The sequence below is a fragment of the Ambystoma mexicanum genome, chromosome 3q (assembly GCF_040938575.1).
Source record: "Ambystoma mexicanum isolate Mex_15411 chromosome 3q, UKY_AmexF1_1, whole genome shotgun sequence".
In the NCBI taxonomy this organism is placed as follows: domain Eukaryota; kingdom Metazoa; phylum Chordata; class Amphibia; order Caudata; family Ambystomatidae; genus Ambystoma; species Ambystoma mexicanum.
Window position 1 is genome coordinate 716,528,459 of NC_090926.1, and position 23,922 is coordinate 716,552,380.

General features: G+C 41.8%; 1 long non-coding RNA gene across 1 annotated transcript in view; it reads right to left on the reverse strand.

Annotated features, from left to right (window-relative positions):
* The window catches only part of LOC138582904 (uncharacterized), a 139,586-nt gene that overhangs the window by 55,617 nt on the left and 60,047 nt on the right, over positions 1–23,922 (reverse strand). The window contains exon 2 of the long non-coding RNA XR_011305102.1: positions 4,422–4,523. This is a non-coding gene — a long non-coding RNA (uncharacterized lncRNA). The remainder of the gene's footprint in view (positions 1–4,421; positions 4,524–23,922) is intronic.

Consider the following 23,922-nt stretch of genomic DNA (forward strand, 5'->3'; position numbering starts at 1 on the left):
GTAATGACCGGGTCCTCCAAGGTTGGAATGGCCCGGTAATTCCTCATTGAAGGAACCCGGAGCTGGAACCCGGTGTGGAGGCCCACTGACTCTGATTATGCAAGAAATTGTTTTTTGGCATATTTATCTGCCTGTAAGGTGAGAGGTATGCTCAAGTATAACAAGAACCCACTTAAACATCGCTTGATGATTCAAGCTATAGACACACTTGTTTCAGAACATGCCCTGATCATCCATTGGAGGAAAATGCACAGTAATTTGAAAACACCAGGTGAGGATAAGAAAGGAAATGACAAGGTAGACCAATTAGCCAAAATTGGAGCTGTAATGTGGGAGTTATTTTCTTTTGAACACCTGCTTGGTGAAATGCAGGTGGATGCGATAACATGACCCAAAACTCTGAAACAGTACAACAGCCCGTGTCACAATGGAGTTTTCATACTCCAAATCAAGACTTGATTAAGGCACAAAAAGAGGATATTATTTAAGGTCCATTTTACAACCATTTGTTAAATGCAGAGCTAAATCCTTTGACTGAGGAAGATTGTGAAGGGAAAGAGGAATTGAGGGTGTTGTTAAAAAACAAAAAGAGAATTAGATTACAGGATGGACTGATGATTAGGGAATCTGTATTAGGTCAAATGCAATGGGTGGTGCCTCTGTCATTTCAGGGATTGATGTTGCATCATGCCCATGATGCCGTAACTGCAGGCCACAGAGGTTCCCATAAAACTTTGGACATTTTAAAAGATTATGCCTATTGGCCACACATGTCCCAGAATTCAGAATCATATACAAGGGGATGCTTGGTGTGTACAATTTCAGCCTGCGTCAGCGGCTCACAGAGCACCTTTGATGAAAAGAGAGTTGACATTCCCATGTTCCGATTTGCAAATCGTTTTTTATAAGACCTGTGCGAAGATCAGCAAGGGGAAACTCAACTGTCACTTGTTTAATGTCTAAATGGGTAGAGTGCATTCCAGCTCCAGACCGCAGTGCGCAAACCGCGGCCACCTTTCTGGTGAATCATATTTTTTCAAGATTTGGCTTACCTCAAAGAACAGAATTAGACCATGGAAGTCATTTCACTAGTGCAGTAATGACATAAATGTGGCAAATCTTGGCCGTGAAGAGGATGCTACACATTTCTTACCGGCCCTCCTTTTCAGGGGGAGTGGAATGGTGCAACAGATCAATAATTGACATGTTGAAGCAGTTTGTGGATGAAGCAGGATTTAGCTGGGATCTGCAACTCCCTTTGGTTTTAATGGCTATCAGGTCGACGCCATCTAGAGCAGGCTTGTCCAACCTTTTTGAATGTGGGGCCGAAGCATGAACTTTTTGTCACCCGGAGGGCCGGTGGGCCGGTGAGCCAAAAGTCAACACCCTCACCCAAAGCAGTATATTCAAAATCGATGGTGTGTGACCTTTGACACAATTGCATCACAGGCAGTGATAGCCATGCAGTCCCAAAGATGTGTCAGGGACAGTGATCAAAGGTTAGTTTGTTGTGATTTCTTCCACCAGTGTGTGATATTTTTCTGAAACGGTGGGGGCGACCGAGCATAGCGAGGGAGCTATAACAATCTAGTGAGGGTTTGGGGGGTCCCCCCCAAGATTGTTTTCCAAATATGGGGATGAAATGGTGCATTTTACAGCAGGAAAAGTGTCCAAAAAGCCATAAGTTTACAATCAGTTCTAAAGGGGAACATGTACATTCCATGTCACCAACAGCAGACAAGAACATTGTAGAACACACACATTTTAATGATCAATGTGTCCACAGTGTAAGACAGCACTGTCACTGATGTAACACATTGGCATGCTGGTTGTGCCCAAAATATGCCTCTGTAGCAACATGTCTATGCTAGTTGTTCCCAATTTAGGACAGCATTGTCCTGTACAAAGCATGATTGATGCTGCCTGAGCATGTGCAGTGTGCCCAATACATATGGCAGCTTATCTCTGTAATAAACGTTCATTACTTCTGTGGTAATGAAAGAAGCATAATCCCATTCAAAAGATAAAATGTTGAAAATTGATCACCCAAAGGTGAACCCAATTGAAGCAACGCGATACGAGCCCAATCTAAAAGTATGAAGGACTTTTTTTATTGCATGATTAGTAACTTGTAAAGTTGCAACTTGTAAAGCATTCAGCACAGTTACGAAGAAGTCCAATAATTCTACTAACACTGCACAGATTTTCAATGTGACACTTGGCTTTGTTTTTGCTTGCACAAATGCTCAATATCCGCTGGCACACTTGATGTGGCAATTCGGAGTATTCCAGATAAGTGCCCATCTGTCAAAAGTAATCTTGATTTTGTTTTTATTCTCTTCAATCTTGAGAAAAGCTGTTCACAGCAGTACGTGCTGCCAAAAAGTGCAATGAACCGAAGTGCATAATTAGACAGATTTGGGAAAGAGTCCCATGTTTGGGAAAGAGTCTCATGTAATGTATTTACTATAAAATGTATGCAGGGTATGTTCAGAAAAGGCTCTCTTCAGGTCACCATTACTTTGTATGTCAATTAATGCCATTTGAAACATGTCAGGAGCATTGGTGACATTAATACCAAACGGATCTGCAAACATCTTCAGCTCATCACTGTGCTCCCTGAAATCTGAAAATCGGTTTTTAAATTGCCGAATGCTTGTCATGGTTGATGCTGTGAGCAGAGCTAGTCATCAGTACTGTGAAATGAGTAGCATTTTTTTCATTCAGCTGTTCCTGAAACAATTCCAGCTTATGAACAAATGATTGGATGTGCTCATACAGCCTGTTCACAAACTGTTCCTTCCCTTGCAGTTTTATATTCAGGTCCAAAAGATATTTTGTTATGTCAACAAGGAATGCCAAGTCATTCAACCAGCTCGCATCATCCAAGAAGCTGACATCTTTCCCTTTGTTCGTCATGAATGTTTTAATTTCATTAAGCAGTGACCAGAATCTGGATAGTGTGGCTGCCCTGCTAAGCCAACGAACTTGGCAAAAGTAGATCACATCATCATGGTCTGCTCCCATCTCCGCAAGAAATGCTTGGAACTGTCTATGGTTAAGCCCTTTTGCCCTTATGAAAGTCACTGTAGAAACAACCTTTTTCATCACATGCGTCATCTCCAAGGCCTTTGCACACAGTTGTTCCTGGTAAATGATGCAGTGATGCGTGATGACTTTCTGAGAAGTGACTTTACCATTAAACTGACAAATCCATTGTGTTTGCTGATCATTGCAGGGGCCCCATCAGTTGTCAGACCACAGAGTTTGTCCTCTGGCAGATTGAATTTCAACAAGACACATTTCCCTTCATTAAAAATGTCTTGTCCTATTGTTTTGCCTTTCATTGAACATAGGTCAAGTAGCTCCTCAACAATTTGGAATTCTTTGGTCACTCCTCGTACAAAGATCGCCAGTTGGGCGGTATCACTCACATCTGTACTTTCATCCACCCCCAGGCTGTAAAACTGACAGGCACCTAATCTTTTCATCAGTGAGTCTGCAATGTTTGATGATAGGTCATCTACTCGTCTAGCAATTGTCTGATGTGAGAGACTGATTTTCTCCACCATTGCTTGTTTGTCAGGGAATGCCACAGATGTCAATATTCCCAAGCAATCTTTGACAAATTCTCCATCGGACAATGGTTTCCCTCTCCTCGCTATGGCCTCGAATATCAAGTAACTTATCTTGGTTGCTGCCTCAGAGTTCTGTTTGCCAGCTTTGAAGAACCACTGTTGCCCGATCAGGGCCTGCTTCAGCGAGTCCGCCTGATCAATCCTAATCTGGCCAATCAGGTTGTCAAATTCAGTGGCATGTTTTGTAGTATACTGCTGCGTGACATTGTATTCCTTGTAGACAGCTACTTTTTCCTGGCAAATCAGACACAAGGTGTTCCCCTTTTGTTCACACACAAAGAAATCCTTGGCCCAACTATCCTTGAAAACACAACATTCAGCATCAATCTTTTTTTTCTTTTGATTCGCCATCTATTGAGAGTTGGGTAGGTTTTAGTCATATGAAAGCTACGTTGTCACAGGCCCATTACAATAAAAAGAATTCAAACTTACTTGTATTACTAAGTAATCATGTTGTGGTTTTAATGTACGCATAACATTGGGCCACACTCTATGGCATGATTAAAAAAGCCTCACTCATATTATTGTCCCACAAATCTATAACAATGCCTGTAGAGAAGCAGTGTTTGGCATGTGATATACAAGTCAGTGGGGATGGGTGCAGACACAGGCTGTGGCACCCTTGTGATGCTACTTAAATATGAATTAATGCAAAGGAATGCTCTTATTGTCACGTGGCAGGCAGCCAGAGGGAGATAAAACACTAAAGTGCCACTGAAAAATGAGTAATTGCTCTGTCAGCTTTGTTCTAACGCAGATAAACTCAGAGGATAGTGCTCTTACCTGGTGGAGGACAGAGTGGGAGGTCAGCGATAGTATCAGGTAAACCGGAAAAGTCTTTGCTGCAGCAAGCTGATAGAGTTGGAGGTGGCCAACAAGTTATGCCTGTTGAGGAGAACAACAACATGTTTTATTTGTTACGTCGTGCTAGTTGCCAGAGTCTTCCAGCTTTGTAGTACTGCAAATTAAAGGCACGGCTATTAACCATTACACATGATGTCATTATATAAGTGAGGAGGCGCAATTTCTTTCACAATGCTTCTTTCACAAAGTATATATGACCATGACCAAAGCCCATGTCCCCTACTTTTGCCTTTGGCCCTCTCTTTGCCCCATCTAAATTTGATTCCTGATGACACCACTAGATTGACCAACTATGGTGGCTCATGAGGAGCAGGGGGCACAATTAGTGAGCTGCAACTAGATCCATTTCAGCCTATATGTCTGCTACCATAGGTGACTGGTCCAGGGGGCACCATAGGCAGTAACAGTCCTCCGCCACGGCCCAGAAATAAAATTACTCGGGTCCACGGACCCGACAAACATTGAACACATTTCCTACAAGAATGGATCACCATATGTATCATTAATATCTTTGTGTATAGATCCATATTGCCAACTTACTATGAGTGGAAGCAGACGTCCAAGGGCAAATGATAATATGTTATTGTATAGCATTTACACTAAAGCTCTTTTTTATAGAACAAATATGCATACAATATCACCCAATCTGTGTTGGTACTCATTTATTGACCTACATTCTCCTAAAAAATGCACCAGGCCTGTAACTGCCTCTGGTGCCCCCTTCCAGCAGTCTCCCATTCCATAAATAATGCATTTCATCAAAAAGGAAACACTGCACAGCAAAATGAAACAAAAACAAGTTCCAGAAGATACCCAGGCCAACACAGGCTGCTTGTAGGCTTCTGTACACCTGTCATCTGCCTGAGGTGCTGCATGTGTCTGTTTCTGAGGGCCTGCTCTCTCAACCTGGTTGGTACAAGGTCCACCTTTGTGCAGTCCATGAACCAATCACTCAAGACAGCCATATTATGGAAATTACCAACTACACCCACTGATTCGGTATGTGAACATTGCATGATTTGATCACTATCCTTGATGATACCCAGAAGGTGCATGATGGTGCCATAATGCATGTTCCATCAAGGTGTCCCACATCACGATAACGGAGCAATGGAAAACGGCGGATAGCACAGGGGCAACCTGCTGGTCTTGGAAGCCAGACCACGCAGAGCAACAGAGGTTTAAATCCCAGATCCACACTTAGAAACCGAACTCAGGTATTACATTTAGCTTATAAAAAAACAATTAAATAAATAAAATGCTACCACATGGAAATATGTCAGGTTGAAATGGACATGTTGGCTCAAGATTGTCCCAACGAACAAAACACATGTGATACTAAGTGCAACACTGCAACTACAAGAGTGAATATTTATCCCAATTCATATATGTTTGGGGATTTAAGGCTTCACCCTAAGGTACCCTGGCTAGTCCAGACATGGAGCCCTTGCTCACTGTGCTTAGAGAGGCACAGCTCCACCTCACTGATGAGGCCTGACTAGGCCCAAACACATTATATTTGATTGCTCCCAAGAAGGTGGCGTCTTAACTGGAAACGATCATGCTGAAACTGGCAGACAGATATCTAATAAAGACATTTTTTAAATGAATTCTTTGGATACATTATATACACAGTATATTTTTGTATTGCTACAATATCTTTGTCATTTTGCCACATTTATTTTTGTTTGTATATATGTAGTCCTACCTGGCGAGCCTCTGTCCTCTGTGATTTCATCCTGGTACTTGGTGTAGCACCATGCATTCTGGAACATGAAGTCCAAAGTGAGGCTATCTGAGTGAAATATTGTGTTTTCGAGGATGTGTAGGCCTGTTTGAGACTGCACAATGTGTCAAGTGCATTTTTATGACATGTTGGGTGGTTTTTACTGAGTAAGACAGAGTGAAGTGTCATGTGGGGTCCTGCACTTTGGGTCATATTTCTGTGTGTGTCCATCCCTACAGCATGTAGTCCCTTTGTGGTTACAGCACTGAATGATGCAGAGAGCTTTCTGAAGAAGGTCATCCTTGGGCAGGTAGCTGCACTATGGGATATGTGTGCTCTGTGAGGCAAAGGGTATTTTAGGACATGAAATTCTTTAAGACTCCACAAAGTGGGTTAGAGAGCATTCTGGAAGAAGTAATCCCCCAGGAATTCTGAGTCCAGTAAATAAGTGCATTTTGCATATGGTGGGACTATTTGGGCATGTAGCCAAACAGGTGATGTTTGGGCCGCCACGCACGGGCCGCATTATTTATTTATTTATTCAATGTTTGTAGGGTCCGTGGACCCGATTAATTAATTTATTTCCACAATGTTGGGCCCAACCAACTGCACAGAAGCCTACAAGCAGCCTGTGTTGGCCTGGGTATCTTCTGGAACATGCACAGCCCGCATTATTTATTTATTCATTCAATGCTTGTCGGGTCCGTGGATCTGATTAATTAATTTATTTCTGCAATCTTGGGCCCTACCAACATTGCGGAAATAAATAAATTAATTGGGTCCACGGACCCGACAAACATTGAACAAATAAATAAATAAACTGGACCGTGGCGTACAAAAGTACAAAAAAAAACACAGAACAAAAACTTACCAGGACTCGCTTGGTCACCAGCGTGATTCTGGGCTGGGCTGGGCTGCTGGCTAGAAAAGAAGTGTGAAGGTGGTGCCGGCACAGTATACCTTACCTTCACTCCGCCCATAAACATTACCGATGTGATTTCCATTGGCTGAAAAACAGCCAATGGAAATACTGTGACCATGTAAGGTTTTTTTTTTTTAATATGACGTACCTTGCATGGCAACAGTATTTCCATTGGCTGTGTCTCAGCCAATGGAAATCACAACCCATGCCGGCTTGTTTGTTTGTATTTCCTTTCTTTGTTTGTTCAGCCTCGCGGGCCACATGAAACGGCTCGGAGGGCCGCATTGTTGCCCGTGGGCCGTATGTTAGAAAACCTTGATCTAGAGCAACTAATATCAGCCCGTATGAAATCCTCACAGGTAGGGAAATGGGTTTGCCACAACACCTGCTTTACAGAACAAATGAACAAGTCCTTGTAAATGCATCCACAATCCATGAATATGTGGAAGAATTGAGAAAGCACTTGCAATATGCTTTTGCATTTGTGCAACAAAATTTGGAAAAGGCTGTTGACAGTGCAAAGTCATAGTATGATAGGAAGACATCTGTGAGAGAATATGAGGTAGGCAACCAGGTGTACACATTTAATTTTGGAACAGGTAAACATAAAAAGTCCAAGTTTCTTGCATCATGGTATGGACCAGATAAGGGTTCACCTGTGGTCTACAGAATTGCTAAAAAGGAGGGAGAATTAGAAGTGGAACAATTTGTCCATGTTAATCAGATTAAGCCGTTTTACCGGAAGAATGAGGTGAAAGGGCTAGACAAATTAAGACTAGCAGGGAGTGAAACATGTGATTGTATTCTGACAATAAGTGTTTGCATATTAAGCAGATTGACAATAGAAGGTAAGCAGGTATACATTTAAAAAAATGTATATATGTCAAGTTGGAGGTAAAAGGAGATATATATCAGGAAGGTAACTGTATATGTTGTATAATGGTATGTGAGAAAAGGAGTGATGAAACAAAGCAAAGTTTGTAGCATGTTAATTGGTATTATTTTTGATTAGTTCATGTGTTGAGATTGGTTGTGTTTGAAACATATGCCAGGAAGAGTGTTGTGTTATATTCTTGTGTTCTTTATGTTATTTCCAGATGGTCCTAAAGAGTTGTCCTACATTATATTGTATTTTCTGTATAATGTACATTTATGTGCATAATTCATTTTTGACTTCAGATATCCAAATGAAAAGGGAGAAGTGAATGTATTGATGTACTTGATTCTTAATTTGTATTTTTCTCTTTGCCTTAGATATTAACTTAGTATCCCACCAGCGCTCTAAGAATGGAGTGTGCCTGACCCCTGGACGCACAGGATTCAAGGAGAGTCCCCTGGAAAAACCCCTGGACCGGAAAATGGGATGAAGATGATGACCCCAGATGGAAAGACTGATTGCAGAGGAAATTGGCTGCGTTTCCTGTATGGCAGAACAAAAGAGCACATTGTTTGGTCTTTTTGGTGTTAGTAGTTATGAACAATACATGTGTCATTTTTGTGGAATAACACATTCTGATAGAACTGGGACTGGTCTCAGGAATTGCAGTAGAAGAAGCACCAGGTTTTATATTAGGGAATAGAAGGTTGTTGTACCAGAGTATGTATACTAGCCTGTGTCCCGACTTGGCGATTGAAAGATTTCTTAATGGATCAGAAATAAAATCAGAGCAAGTGGAACAATGGGTGCGATCCCATAAAAAAGAAGGTCGGAGGGCAACCAAGGAAATAATGTTGCAGTTATAAAAGACTTTCATGAGTTCATCTAGCATCAAGAAAAGGAGGGAAAAAAGGATGGCTGGTCTTTTGGTTGCGACAATTGTGATGACTATAATTGGTGCTGTGATGTGCACAACAACCTATGCTGTACCTGTAAACACATTGGGTAACAAGGCAAATGAATTGAGTTATGATTTGAAAGAATTGCAACAAACTTTAGATGGACTCAGGGGTGAACAGAGTGTAGTGATCCGTTATGTGAATCAAATTATTTTGGCTCCTAATGAGCATAATATTAGAGCATGGTACCAGTATCATTGTTAAACATGATAAACTGCTGCAGGACATTTTAAATGTGGCAAATCCATTAGAAAACATTCAGACAAAATATTTATGAGAAATTTAAAACGCGGTGTCTCAGTTGATTCAAGGCCATATACCTCTGTATTTAGTGACATCTGACATAATTTGTCACATGATGGCACGGATTACACAAAGATCGGGGGAGATAATGCAAGATAAAAATGCATTTGAGATGGTTAGTGTAATACCACTATACATTAATATGGAAAGAATGGAAATAGGTTTTTTACTGTGCATTCCATTTGTCACTCCAGAATTGATTTATCAAACTAAGCTGGTACATAATGTAGGCTTTTGGCAAGATGACAAATATGTCAATATTGTGACTCCGGAGATGGTAGCATTTCAAACTGATTTGTATCTGATCGCAAAATTAGATAACTGTGTACAATTCAAACAGCAGAATTATATATGTCCAGGATAGCCATTTACTCCTGATGAAGTGGGTGCTATTTGCAGCTTGAGGGCAGAACATGGGGTCTTTGAAGGATGTGAGGAATCTATAAGTAACACAAAGATTGAGGAGTTGGCCATTGCTAGATTGATTAAGCACATGTGGTTAGTGAGTACTCAATTACTCACCTTAATCATGGTTCTTTTATTGACAGGCATTTGCAGCATAGCATATTCTACATCTGTCCCTAAAAATACAGTAGTTTCAGTGGGCGGATTGCGTTTTTCATGTGGATTGTGATTTGTGGGAAGAGAAAGTAGAGAATATTGATTTTATTTCAGAAAAATATGTTTCCCGTTGATCCAGATATTCAATTCTTACTAAAACATAAAAGCATACATGTGATTATACTGAATCTAAACAAAGATAATATTACTGTGAGTAGCTTAGGCCTGACACAGACAGATAGGTTCACTTGGGGGACCTGGATGGAAAAAGGTTTAGCGATTTTAACGATTCCAATTGTGGTATAGTGGTGAGCATAGCTTCCTTCCAAAGAGTTGACCAGGGTTTGATTTCCGGCCGACGCACCAAGATGTTAGAGGTATTTTTGGATGTATTTTTGGTTGGTGGTATTTTTGGTATTTCTTGGTATAGTAGTGAGCCTGACTTTAGAGTACCGCCTGATAATTGTTTTTATACCGGGGTCACTAATGGTAAGCAAAGACTGGACTTAGAACACTCTACATAATGCTTTTATCCCCTTGCAGTATTGTATTTACAATACAACAATATGCCCTTTTGGCAGTATTTCAGAATGCATTTATTATGTCACAAAATAGTCACATTCACACACACATATAGCCTTCTGAAATCCAGTGTACAATAACCAGCTTGTTTGTTGACTTATCCTCACTGCCCTGATTTACCATCACAGATCAAAACAAGTAATAAATATTCTGAGATGATTCAACTTTTTAATTGTTATTGTTTATCAGAAGTAAAAAAAATGCAAGATACACAGACTTACTATACAATGCAAAATGTTCACATGGCCCTTACATCAGTGATTCAGGAACTGAAAATAAACATTTCAATTGCAATTGGCTTACAGTTATTTTTCTCTTCAATGAAAGAGTCTTGCTAAAATAGATTTCAAAGTGTTCCTCTTTGTGATAAAAATGAGCCTTGCACAGAGTGAGCTTCAAAGCAATGTATTTTGGTAACATGCCACAGCCCTTGTGAAACTGACCTTGAGCTTGTAACCAATCTCGACAGAAACTAAACTTCTATTACATTTGAATTTTGTTGCATGAATAAAAAACCTAATTAAAGATTCCACTGTAGAGCACCTAAAAATGAATTATCCACATTTGACAAGTTTATAATGATATTCGCCACCCTACAAGATCTAATACTAAGCACTCATTCATTAGCTCGCTTCTCAATTAACTGAATTTACCAAAAATAATCTCTAATTTTGTGTGTGTTCCAAACTGCCAACGGCTCTTGTCTAGCTGCCGGACACTCCCTTCTTATCTTGGAAAAGGCACACAACATCCTCTGTCAGCGTCTGCCTGCACACTTTTCCAAGGGTCAACATAACTATTCTGAGACAGCTGGCCGTCAGGATCCTGAAGCCAGAGAGTGAGATGAGATAAGATGATAGGTTATTAATAACGTGCGTAATACCCAGAGGTTTCTAAGTGCGGACCTGGATATCGAACCTCTGTTGCTCCATGTTGTCTTGCTTCCAAGGCAAGCACGTTGCCCCTGAGCTATCCTCCCTAAGAGAAAAAGCCCCAACCCTTCTCTAACTAGCCTTTTAAGCCTTTTTCTGAGACCGACCCAGAATGTAGGTCCTACCTCACAAATTGTAGAAATTCCTGCCCCTTTCTCTGACATCATGTGTCATTCTAAATCACCTCTCTTTTTATCAATCACCTCCAGGAGGTTCTGGTGCATGTGACCAGCCAACCTGCTTAGAGCGGTAGCACAGATGCGAAAGTAACATTTATAACGTGCTCTGTTCTTCCTGTTCCACATAGTGAACAAAGAGCCTTCTTAGAGATCACCTGCAAACGATCATTTTCCACATTTATTTGCTTGCATTTCGAATTAACCCTGCATAGCACACTCAAACAGTGCACATTCAATTTAACAAATTGCTTAGAAACTTGCATATAAGAGCCATGAACTGATTTGCCCAGAATATAGGAAAAGCATGTTAGAAATTAGAAGGATAAAGATTAGTAATCATTAGTAATTAATATGTATTAGTATATTCCCCACTGCAACACAGTCCATGATCAGAATGCATATTGTACAGAAACAGCATTTAGCTCTTGCTCAGAATAGGATCAACTTTCATCCCTGTTGAAATGTGGAGCCCTAGTTTCAGAACACATTTCCATACAAAGGGCTTCCTGATAATGTTCATATGTGGGGCTGAAACTTGAGGGTAGGAAGGGTTAGCTAAACATGGTTTATGCTGGCAAGTGCATGGGTGCTGGAACAGATGGGTCTTTAGAAGTTGTCTGAATGGTACTAGGTAGGGCTTTTTGCAATAGAATGTCATGTTTCGTGAGCTAGCGGAAGGCAGGTGTTTTTTTTTGTGTTACTGGTTTGTCGGGTTTATGTTGTCTATAGGGCTTTGTGCATGGATGATGAGAATTTGGATTAAATGCAGCAGTTGATGGATTGCTGATCGGCTGTTGCCACAGGCCTCTTGTGAACCTTGGGGAAGCATTGTGAACTTTTTCCATACAATTTCAGACTTGTATCACTAAACTTAGCTGCAGCGCCATATGCAATTTTGTAACATGACTTGCTTGAGTGCCTCTAGGTCACCATCCCATATTCCTGCAGATTGCAGGAGAAGGCCATAACTTGGGAGGTAGTGTTTAGTTGGTGATTGTGGTTAGTGGGGCTAGGCAGCGTCTTACCTTTCAACCCCGGATAGAAGCTCAGGGGCTACAACCAAAAGGCTAGCTAGCCCAGAGTCCCGCCAGTCACAACATTAGCTTAGTCCCCAGATAATTTCCAGACCTAGCAACACCCCTCAACGTCTATAGGCTTGGAACCATGGTCTCATAAATGTTTTGATGTGGGCGGAACACAATTTGCATCATTTGTGAGAGACACCAAGCAAAATGCTGCCCAGTCACAAATAAGCAACAGTGATTAAAAAACCACCAATCAGCGGTCTGAGAGTTCCTCTGCATCCCTGCTTAAGCAGGTGCCTCTTAAGGCAGAAGGGCTTTATACAAATTCCTCAAAATGAAGAAATCCCAACCTCCTAATTAATAATAAATATGTGTCATAAACATCTTGACTTACAAGTGCAATTTATTTTTCTAGATGAAATATAGAATCTCTGTGGTTGAATTCCAGTCATTGGGAATGGAGTTTAAGGTGCTTGTGAATGGAACGTCTCTGAGGTTGAGGGGCAGGCATTCTCTCTAGCTAGGAATACTCAAGGAGGATCCTGATTAACATCATTACAATTGGATGAACTGTTCTGCAAGTTAGTGTCCTGATGTGTCTTGCCCTAACCCACTGGCATTGTCCTGTCCATAGCTATTAGGCCAGGGTGGAACCACGTTCCACTCATATCCCCACAAACCAGCCGCAAGCAAAGGACCACGAGGCAACCTTTGAATTAAAAACAGTTGTTGCTCTTCCTATGCAAGGAGATGCATCCCTCGCCCTGACCTCTGCAGCCTCGTCCCCAAAAGCGAGTAAAAGGGTGCTCTTTTGATGAGCAAAACTCAGAGGTCTGCCTCCTTGAAATTCTAACAAAAGTGTTTTTTTTCTTTTTGTATAATGCAGATTTGCACTAATGAGGGCTTTGAAGTAACAAAGCCGAGCTATGGTGAAAGCCATAGCTGGGCTTCACAGGCCCCCAGGTAATTCCCCAAGCCTGTTTCTTTGATGTCTTATCTTGTATTATTTGGATGGGGCAGACACGTGTAAATTGGAATGTGCTTGGAATGACCCCTTTTGCTGACAAGCCACAGCTCACTGGGAAGAGGCCATAAACATTCCAAAGCGTCTCATTCTTCCTATTCTCCACAGTAAATTGATGCTCCACATACGGGTGAAACTGTGTAATGCATGCACACTTTGACATTTTATTCAGAAGGTGTTTGTGTAAATGAATTCTGTGATGTGAAGACAAGTAGTTCAATGCCGAGAGATGTCAGGTTATCTTGTGCAGGTAAGACATTTTCAAAATCAGCCTCAAAGTCAGGATTTTTATTCACTAGGAGGCATCCATTTTGTACATTTAAGCAGCCTCCTGTGTTAATGTTAAGCTCTGTTCTCGCTGCACTAATCAAGCAAAAGCCCCCTTCTGGAGAGCAGAGAATGCTGGCAGGCTGCAGCGGGGGGCTTGTCCCTATGCTGCAGGGGAGTGCTGCCCCACACCTATTTGCATTTACTCTGGCTGCCGCAATCCTATATTAATGAACTTGGGTTCTCCAAGTTCATACATTTTTCATTATGGCCAATCTTTTTAAACAATAAAATGTTTGAGTGACCTACTCCTTTAAAGTGGGATGCTGAATCCATCATGCAAAGAGACCAAACAGAGATATGTTTGGTTTAAACTTCAATTAAATGACAAGCCTTCAAGGCATACAAACTCTAAAATGTAGTTTTCGTTTTAACATTTGTAATCATTAATGCCTAAGAATAAGTGATAAAGGCGCTGAGGAAATGCGGCTCCATATGATGTGGAACAATGCATGCTTCACTAGACAAGATAGCATGAACACACACACACAAACCTCTCCAGCTCACAGACATTGGGTTTCAATATCCTCCAATCACCGCTTTGCTGAATAACCAAGACTTCAGCAAATCAGAGCCTGCCACATACTTAGCAATGAACCGTTGATCTCTTGCTCTGCTTCGTGTGGGCAGTCCTCTGAGTCAAGGATTTCCCCAATTTAGGGATGAGGGCTGTTCCAGCACTAGGCCTACACCATGCTTTAGACAGTGAAGGCTGCAGGCCATACTCTGGCTGGCCTCTCTTGGCCCTGCACCCGCAACCACCTATGAGGCATCTTCGACTCCACTCTCTCCTTCTAGACTCTAATTTCAGACATCTCTAAATAGTCCAACTACCAGCTGCACCTCCTCAGAGGTACTCTTCCTTTTCTCAGCTTCCCCCAGCGGCTCACTGTCTCCAGAGCCCTGGTTCTCTCATGGCTGGACTACTGCAACAGCCTCGTTCTCAACCTCCCTGCCTTGGCTTTGTGCCCTCTGCAACTCGTGCAGAACAGAACCGTGAATATCATCCTTGGCCTCAAGCCCAGGGACTGCATCTCTCCATCGCTGAAATCCCTCCACTGGCTTCCGTCACTCCAAGGATCAAGTTCAAGACCTCTGCATTGTCCATAAGGCTTTCTGGGGCCAGGGACCTTCCTATCTGCAACAATGCCTACCTAAATATTGTCATACCTGAGCCCTCTGCTCATCTACCTCCAACCATCTGCGTGTGAGCCAGTTCTCCAAGCAGAGATTTGGAGGGAGATCTGTATCCTCAGCAGGGGCCTCCCTCTGGAATACCCTCCCTGCCACCCTCTGCCTTGAGCCTGATCTCCTTAAGTTCTGGAAACTCATTCAGATATTCCTCTTTTCCTCCTCCTTCTCTCTCCCTCTACCCTGCTAACCTCTCCCTCTGCTCTATCTCTCTCTACCCCCATTTACACATAGCTTGCGGACTGACCTCCGGGTGCACCTCAGAGTCTCACAGGTCCCTGGCCAGTCCTCTAGCACTGCTTCCGTGCCTGTATTTGCCTCATCGCTTCTGCACTAGGTCAATGACCCATGAGAGTGGCATCTCTCAGCACTTACCCCAGTTTCTGACTAACTGGGCGCACTTGGCCCCACGCCCCCTGCACTTGTCCTGTCCTCTCCTGTACCATCTGTGCACTTGCACGATCTGAAAGTACTAGGCCTTGTACATTGTCTATCTATCTTCCTTGTCTCCCCTCTTTGCATGGTGGCGCCTCTATGCACTTAGAAAAACTGCAGAATCCTCGTCAGACCTATTTGCTGTTATCTACACTGTCAATTGTATTATATGCACTTTCTCAGCCTGTGCAGACTTGTATCGTTCAGAAATTCAAGGGTTCTGAATGACTGTTGTTTTTCCCATTGGTCCCTCCATCCTTGAGCGGCTTGAAACACTTGCCTTGTGTATAGGTGATTTAGAAATAAACATTACCATACCATACATACCATAAGGGTGTACACTGAATACACTTATCCAAAATGTTTACACAATGGACACCTTATTGTTTGAATTTTCAGAAAGAAATTTTAAATGAAGTACTTTTACATTTAGATAGATTCAAGGTGCGGGGAAGAGAAACCAGTCCTGACCATGGGACAGTATGGAAACAATAAATAGGAAAAGTTCCCATAGATAGGGAACTCCCATCGCCCCGACACACTATCACAGGCCAGTGAATAGCCACATTCTTAGAAAAAGATCTCTAGAGTATTCTGGATCTATTACTCTGCTTAGTGAAACATATCATGCAAACATATAGTATTTCAATGTGAGTTCATACATCTGGGTAGACATAGTATTTACAAAAGGATACATTTATTATTGTGATCCAACGTGTTTTGAGAACTCATCTCTTCATCAGGGGTCTTGATATTGTGTTATTTCTAAAAATAATCAAAGAAAACATTATTTTATACAAATGATAATATTAACAATATAAAGTCAAAAGACTTCTAATCCTTGTTAATCCAATTTAGTTCATGAGTAATTAACATCATTTGCTCAAAATCAATATATTTCACAACAATCTTCAATCAGTGATTAAAATAAAGTATCAATTGTGGAGTTGTACATATGAACAAACATCTACCTCAATGTTTCCATGGTCCTAATGGCATCAGTGGTCCAGGGGGAGTCGCTCAAGGCTCTAAGTGATGCATATGTGTGGCATGCTGTCCCTGGTTGCCTAAAAACAACAATACAATCAGGTGTACTGTCCTATGCTATTGCTATATCAACGGTAAGTGTAATCACTCAAATAATAAGTGTTTAAACAACAATGAGACCAAGGTTGCCCATCAAACTTCAGTACTCATCTAGCCCGTTGGTACCATAGGATGGGTAGGGGTGACTGCACTGGACGTGGTGTGTGTCTAAACTCTGGTAAAGGAAAAGGTCTGTCTGAAAAATGAAATATCACATTATACTGTGCCATCAAAAAATGGCACTGACACTCACAGTATTGTATAAGTGGGATTGTTTACAGTTCCCTAATCTGTCCACTCACCTCCTCAGAGATGTGTTGGGTTTCAGGTTGTAGGTGTAGAATTAGTGATTTTAACGAAGCCCTAATGTTCTTTCACCTACAGAGCCAAAAAGTACATTGCAAATTTAAATGTGTCATGTCCCACTTGGATATACTGTAGAGCAGTGGTCTTCATACATTTTAGGCCTGCCCCCCCTATCCCTCAAGTAAACTATGGGCAGGCCGGGCACCCCAAAAATGTCAAATGGACAGTAAGTGCAAATGGCAAAGAACTATTGTGCGTCTTCACCTGCTCCCATCACAGACTCTGGGCTCCTTCATCCCACTGTTATCCAGTCACTGGGATCTCCCCACCCCACCACAGACCCTGAGCTCTCTCCACCCTGCTCCCACCACTATCCCATGGCCCCCACACATCCTGCTCCCACCACAGTCCAGGGGCTCGACCACCCTGCTCCCAGCACAGTCCCAGGGCCTGTAGCGGCTGGTGAATTTTTTTAAGTGGCGGGGCATAAATATTTCCCCCCCGATATGTCATAGTGACCAAGCGTAATGAGGGAGCCTGAACCAATCAAGGGGGGTTTGCCCCCATGAATTTATTTAAAATAATGGGTTAAAATGATGCATTTTAGAGCATACGTTTAAAGAAAAATTGGGTAAAAGTACAAACAGTTTGAAATTGGCGCTGTTGGGTCCAAGGGGAAGGTATGGTATTTTTTTACTGGATTTCTATGATAGATGTCCAGTAAAAAGATACCATTCCTGTCTCCTGGGCCCCACAGTTCCTAACGCAATCAACATGATTATGTATGTATGCAATGCACTGGGTGTCCCAAGGGGAAAGCATGGCATTTTTGACTGGACATCTATGGTAAAAAAATGTCATCCCTGTCCCCTGGGCTCCACAGCGCCTCAGAAGGAGAGCTGATTTTGGCAGGTGGGTTGGGGGATTGTGCAACAAAGGAATTTTTAGAATGTCTTTGTTGTGCAACCCTCCTCCTCCCCACTGACCAAAATCAGCTCCACGGACCAACACAAACACACTCACATTCACACAGTATTCACACAGCAAGCACTTTATCATTCACACGAGCACTCATCATCATACACTCACTCATAGCACAAGAATACACACATCCATACACATATTTAAATGCAAAATAAATTAACATAAACTACCCTTCTGCCCTCATCCTGAAGTTTGCTCCCCAGTGCACCAGCTCCTCCATCATGAGCCGGTATCGGGAAGCAAGATCTTCCTGGTTCGTGCACATGCGTGCAGATGCATGTATGTGAGTGCTGAAATGCTCCACTCCAGGCTCCTCTGTCCGTATGTGTGAGGAGGCACAGGGGCTCTCCCTTGCACATACAGACATGCAGTTCCCCAGCCAGAATTTCCAATGAGCTATGCAAGGCTTGTGAGGCAAAACACCCCCAGCCTTGCATGGCTCAGTGAGTTTGTGCAGCTTGGGAACTGAACTGTCAAAGGGAAACAGTGTTTCCCTTTGACAGTTCAGCCAGCCTAGGAGCATTCCCTCAACTGGAAAAAGCAGCATAGGGAGTGCTCAGTGTTCCACTGGGCTGGCTCCTCGGCTCCCCCATAATGGGTGAGGGGCCACTGGGTCGAAACCCCCTCGCCCATTATGGATGAGCCACCAGGCTCGGACAGGCCTATAGTGCAATAGGGCAATGCCCAAACCAATAATACAAAATGCTAGTGTGGGCCAGTTTTTTGGGTCAAAATGGGACACCAGTTTGATGAGTTACTTCACTATGCAGCTAGTAGGTTTGCCTGAGACAATACCTTTAGAACACCCATACAACAGACAGGACAGATTTAGAATCTATCGGTTGTCACTAACTACGGAAATACAACCACACTTCACAGTTTGTGGAGAATATCAAATAGTAACTAGTGCCAGTGCTTTCATGTTACCTTCTGTAATGTTAGTAATAACTTAACTTGAACATACTACTAGATTGTACACTCTAAGGAGGCAGATATGTTATGTTATGTTATGTTATTTTGCATTTATAAAGCGCCTTATATACCATTGGTATGGTCTGAAGGCGCTAGTAGGTTGAACGCCCTTGGGAACCAAAGTTCAGGTCAGTAGAGAGAATAGGGAGAGTCAACGGCGCGTGTGCGCCCCAGGTATGTGTGCAGCTGGTGTGGTATTCGTGAAAAAGCTGCTTCTTAGCGGTAGGTGTGATGGTTGAGATCAGGGGTATGTGTTTGTTCTGGCAGGATTTATCCAGACCGACCGTGGCTGCGTTAGGCCTCAGGGGAACGCCTGGCTGGGGGTTGTGTAACCAGCAGTGTTTACTTAGAATGATGGGGAGTGAGCGGGAGATGTTAGTATGAGAACAGTTATACCGAATGGTGTCATAGTATCACTGTGTTCTAGTTGAGTGGTGGTGTAAAGAAGAGAGTAAGCGTGGGGTGTGATTTTGGTGTGTTACATGCACTTTCAAACGTTCCCTGCATTCCGAACCATACTATGTACGTCTATGCAGTTCTATGCGCTCCAGTCTTTTCTATGTACTTGTATTCATTCCATGCGTCCCCGTCTGTGCTACACTCCGGTCTGCTCGATGCACTCATGCACTTCAGACCGCCCCGCACGCTCCTGCCTGCCCCATGCATGCACTCCCGCACTCACGCGTTCCCGGCACTCACCCGCTCCCCGCACCCATCCGTTCCCGCACTCACCAGCTCCCCGCACTCGCCAGCTCCCCGCACACACCCGCTCCCTTGCACTCATCTGTTGCCGCACTCATCAGCTCTCGTCACTTCTCCATTCTATGCACTCGTCCGTTCAATGTACTCATCCACTCAATTCACTCATGCTTTTCACGCATTCAACTCATCCGCTCCCCCCACTCATTCACTCACTCATACACTCCTCCGCCCCACACACTCCTCTGCCCTACACACCCCTCCGCCCTACAACTATATTGTTTGAAAGAAAATTCATTATTGTATTCTGATCGTGTTGAACATCAGACTGTACACCTTTCAGAGGGATGAGACTATATGACTAGATTGGTCTAGATAATATGAGTGCCTAAATGAATCATTTGATCAAGCTTAGTCATTTTAGACTGTGATTGCTTAAATCTATGACCTATGGGGTTATTCTTCATGGATAGACTCTCCATTCTATAAAGAAGAAATGTTTCTTTGGCTCACAAATGATATAACGGGACTGACATATTGCCCTAGTTAAATCAGTTTAGAGTGGATTGTTCGATTAAGTAGGATTATGAGTCCATACATGCATCATCCTGTATTTGCTTATCCAGATCTACCATGGGTTTCAATAGCGACCCCCTTCTGTTGCTTTACATTAAGTACTCACTTACATTTAACACAGTATTGCTTTTTGATAACATGGAAACAGGTATCTGCGATTTAGTCATAGCGGCCCGATTTGTTTACATGAAGGACATCATTGCCGTTATTACAGCATGACATCATCATGCAAAAAGGTATGCTGCTATATTAAGCAGCCATTTTGTCTCTTTTTCTTGTCAGATGGCCGCAGACTTAGAAGGAAATCAGGAACTTCTGTTTCTGGGATCTTTTGACACACTCAAAGGGTAAACTATGATACATTCATGAACCCTTTTTGATAAATTGTGAATTAAATGTGTTGTTGAATTGAAATACTCTACAGTATATCAAATTGGGGCATGACAAATTAAAATTAACAATTTACCTTTTGGCTCTATATGTGAAAGAACATTAGGGCTTCGTTAAAATTAATAATTCTACACCTACAACCTGAAACCCAACACATCTCTGAGGAGGTGAGTGGACAGATTAGGGAACTGTAAACAATCCCACTTATACAATAGTGTGAGTTTCTGTGCTGTTTTTCTGATGGCACAGTATAATGGTGATATTTCAGTTTTCAGACAGACCTTTTCCCTTACCAGAGTTTAGACACACACCACGTCCAGCGCAGCCACCCCTACCCATCCTATGGTATTGGAGTACTGAAGATTGAATGGTAACCCTGGTCTCATTGTTGTTTAAGCACGTATTATTTGAGTGATTACACTTATCTTTGATATAGCAATAACATAGGACAGGACACCTGATTGTATTGTTGTTTTTAGGAAACTAGGGACGGCATGCCACACATATGCATCACTTAGAGCCTTGAGAGACTCCCTCTGGAACACTGATGCCATTAGGACCATGGAAACATTGAGGTAGATGTTTGTGTACATGTACATCTCCGCGATTGAGACTTTATTTTAATCACTGATTGAAGTTTGTTGTGAAAGATATTGATTTTGAGCAAATGTTGATTACTCATGAATTATGTTGGATAAACACTGACTAGAAGTTACTTGTCTTTTGAATTTATATGGGAATATTACCATCTGTATTAGATTATTTTTTCTTTGATTATTTGTAGAGATAATACCTTATCAAGACCCCTGATGAAGAGATAAGTTCTCGAAACTTGTTGGGTCACAATAATAAACGTATCATTTTGTATATAGTAATATCTACCCAGTTTATGAATTCACATTGAAATACTATGTTTCAATAATATGTTTTCTAAGCAGAGTAATAGATTCAGAATACTCTAGAGATCTTTTTACTTAGAATTTGGCTATTCATTGACTTGTGATAGTGTGCAGGGGATGCGGTTACCCTATCTATGGTAACATTTCCTATTTATTGTTCATGCAATACACTTAAACAGGTAAAAGAAGCAAGCATGCATGCAGAGCCAAAGAAGGTTGGTACTTCTTAGTGCACTGATAGGTGTGAGAATCACCTACACTTTCATAGAAGAAAATCGAAGAGCTGCTTTCAGATCGGTGCATGCCCCATGTAACACAAAGGAGCAACAGGCGCACTCGCAATGCCTTCTCTACAACGTATTAAAGGAGGTTATGGCTGAAAGTTGAACAATAAACTATTTTCTTTTTCTCAAAAGCACTTGATGAAAAATCTTAGCCCTGCACAACAAAGATGCTACTGACAATTTCAATGTTACTCATTTTATCTACCTCAAAGATTAAACGCAGTTCTAGCTAGGGTAGTAGTCTGCACACAAATTACCACAAAAAGGTGCATAAACTCAACATAATGTGTGTTTATGTCTTTCATTTTGCTAAGACTGCATAAGTCAATTTTACGTCCCTCTTTTTTTAATGAGAGAAACAGAAACCGATCCACGATTTTGATGTTGATATGTGTCACAAATAGAGTGATGCTTCTTTCCACAAATTGTCATCAGTATATCATGTCATAAATGCAGGCTCCTACACACTGCATTCATCCGCAGCACCACCAAAGTAGAAAATGCTGCTCATGTTTTAACAAACCAGCTCTGTGAAACATCAATGATCAATACAGCAGTTACTCTTGAGAGTGCAAAAGACTTTCCACAAAGGTCAAGGGCACGGGGTTCTACATAACACTGGCATAAATCAGAGTTACAAACATGTAATCCTAGTCTCCTTTATGAGTATCTTTATGAAATTCACAAAATGTGACCTCTTTGACTTAGTGCAGGATCCCAGAAATGTGACTTTGTGCGGGATCCCAGAAGGCCCAACAAGAGAGCGAACAACCCCACCCCGTTTCTATCATTACCATTTATTCACCCAAATTGCACTTTCGTGTTGCATCCAAACAGCTCTCTAATTTGGCAGTGGAAAGAAGTGGAAGAAATTCAGCATGAAGAGCTATATAATATACTTAACTGAAACCTATCATCCATAGGAAATGTGAAAATTCAACGGCTGATAACATTTGAGCCATAGGATGGATTAGGGCAACATTTGGCATTCCGAATCTGGGGCCCATGCCCCCTGGAACTGGAGAGTTTCATGCAAATCAGTGTCACGGTGCAAAAGATATAAAGGGTCAAATAATTGTGTGTTTTTCACTTTTCTTTTCATTTTACCATAGGAAAAATGTCAAATATTTGATCAAGCACACAGCCCAAACCACTGGGCGGATTTGCGCCAAGTAAGAAACAAGTTGGGCACAAAACCCTTCAAGGAAATCCTTTGTTGGTTTGGTATACATCTGCCCAGTTGTTTTTTGTAATTTGGTGTAGAGCAGTGGTGCCCTTGTACCCAAAGGTTCATTATATCTCCCGCTATCAGGTAATATTATCCCCACTATTAATATCGCCATATATGTGATTGTGGGGTAAGGCCATAGGCGATATTATTGCTGGGGATAATGTATGGGCTAAATGGGACATGGTGTTGCGGGGGTGTCTCCTGCTCCCTTTTAAAAAATATGGAGGTTGCGGGGGTGCCCCACGCAGTTTCCATAGCTTAATATTGCTGCAAAAATAAGGCGATATTTTTGTATGCTGATATTATTGCGAGGATATTAACACATGGAACCTATCTCCCATGATGCATTGCTGGTTACAAGGATTTTAATTTCTGAAAATCCAACCATTACGTGATTCAAGAATGCAGTTCTCAAATCGATTTTTTAAAATGCCCTAAAATGGCATAAGGGACGTAAGTAGGGCAGTATTGAGGCCAGGGAGGATGTCAGTAGGGTATGAAAAAATCATTTGTGAAGGTTATGGGCTTGGGGATAGTGTTGTTTTTTTCTTTCCCAGCATTTTTATGAGTTCTAGAATCAGCACAAACGGCAAAAAAAGAGTAAATACTTCAAAACTATTATTCATTGAGATGTGGCAATCACTGTGATTGCTAGTTTAAGGAGGAGAAATATTTTAAGTTTATTTAGGAAGCAATTTGTTTTTTTTTATATAAAATAAACCAGGGATTGCATCCTAAATTAATTTATAATGTGTGAGACACGTGAATTAGGATGCTTTTAGTGTTTAATGGGTTATGTTATGTTGTATTTATATAGTGGCTACTGCCATTGGTATGGCCTTGGAACACTGCTAAATTACTTTGAAAAGGTTTTATTTAGTAAATTAGATGATTAAAAGGTGTGTTACTGAGACTGTTGATAACCAAATCTTATTTAAAGTGTGTTTTGT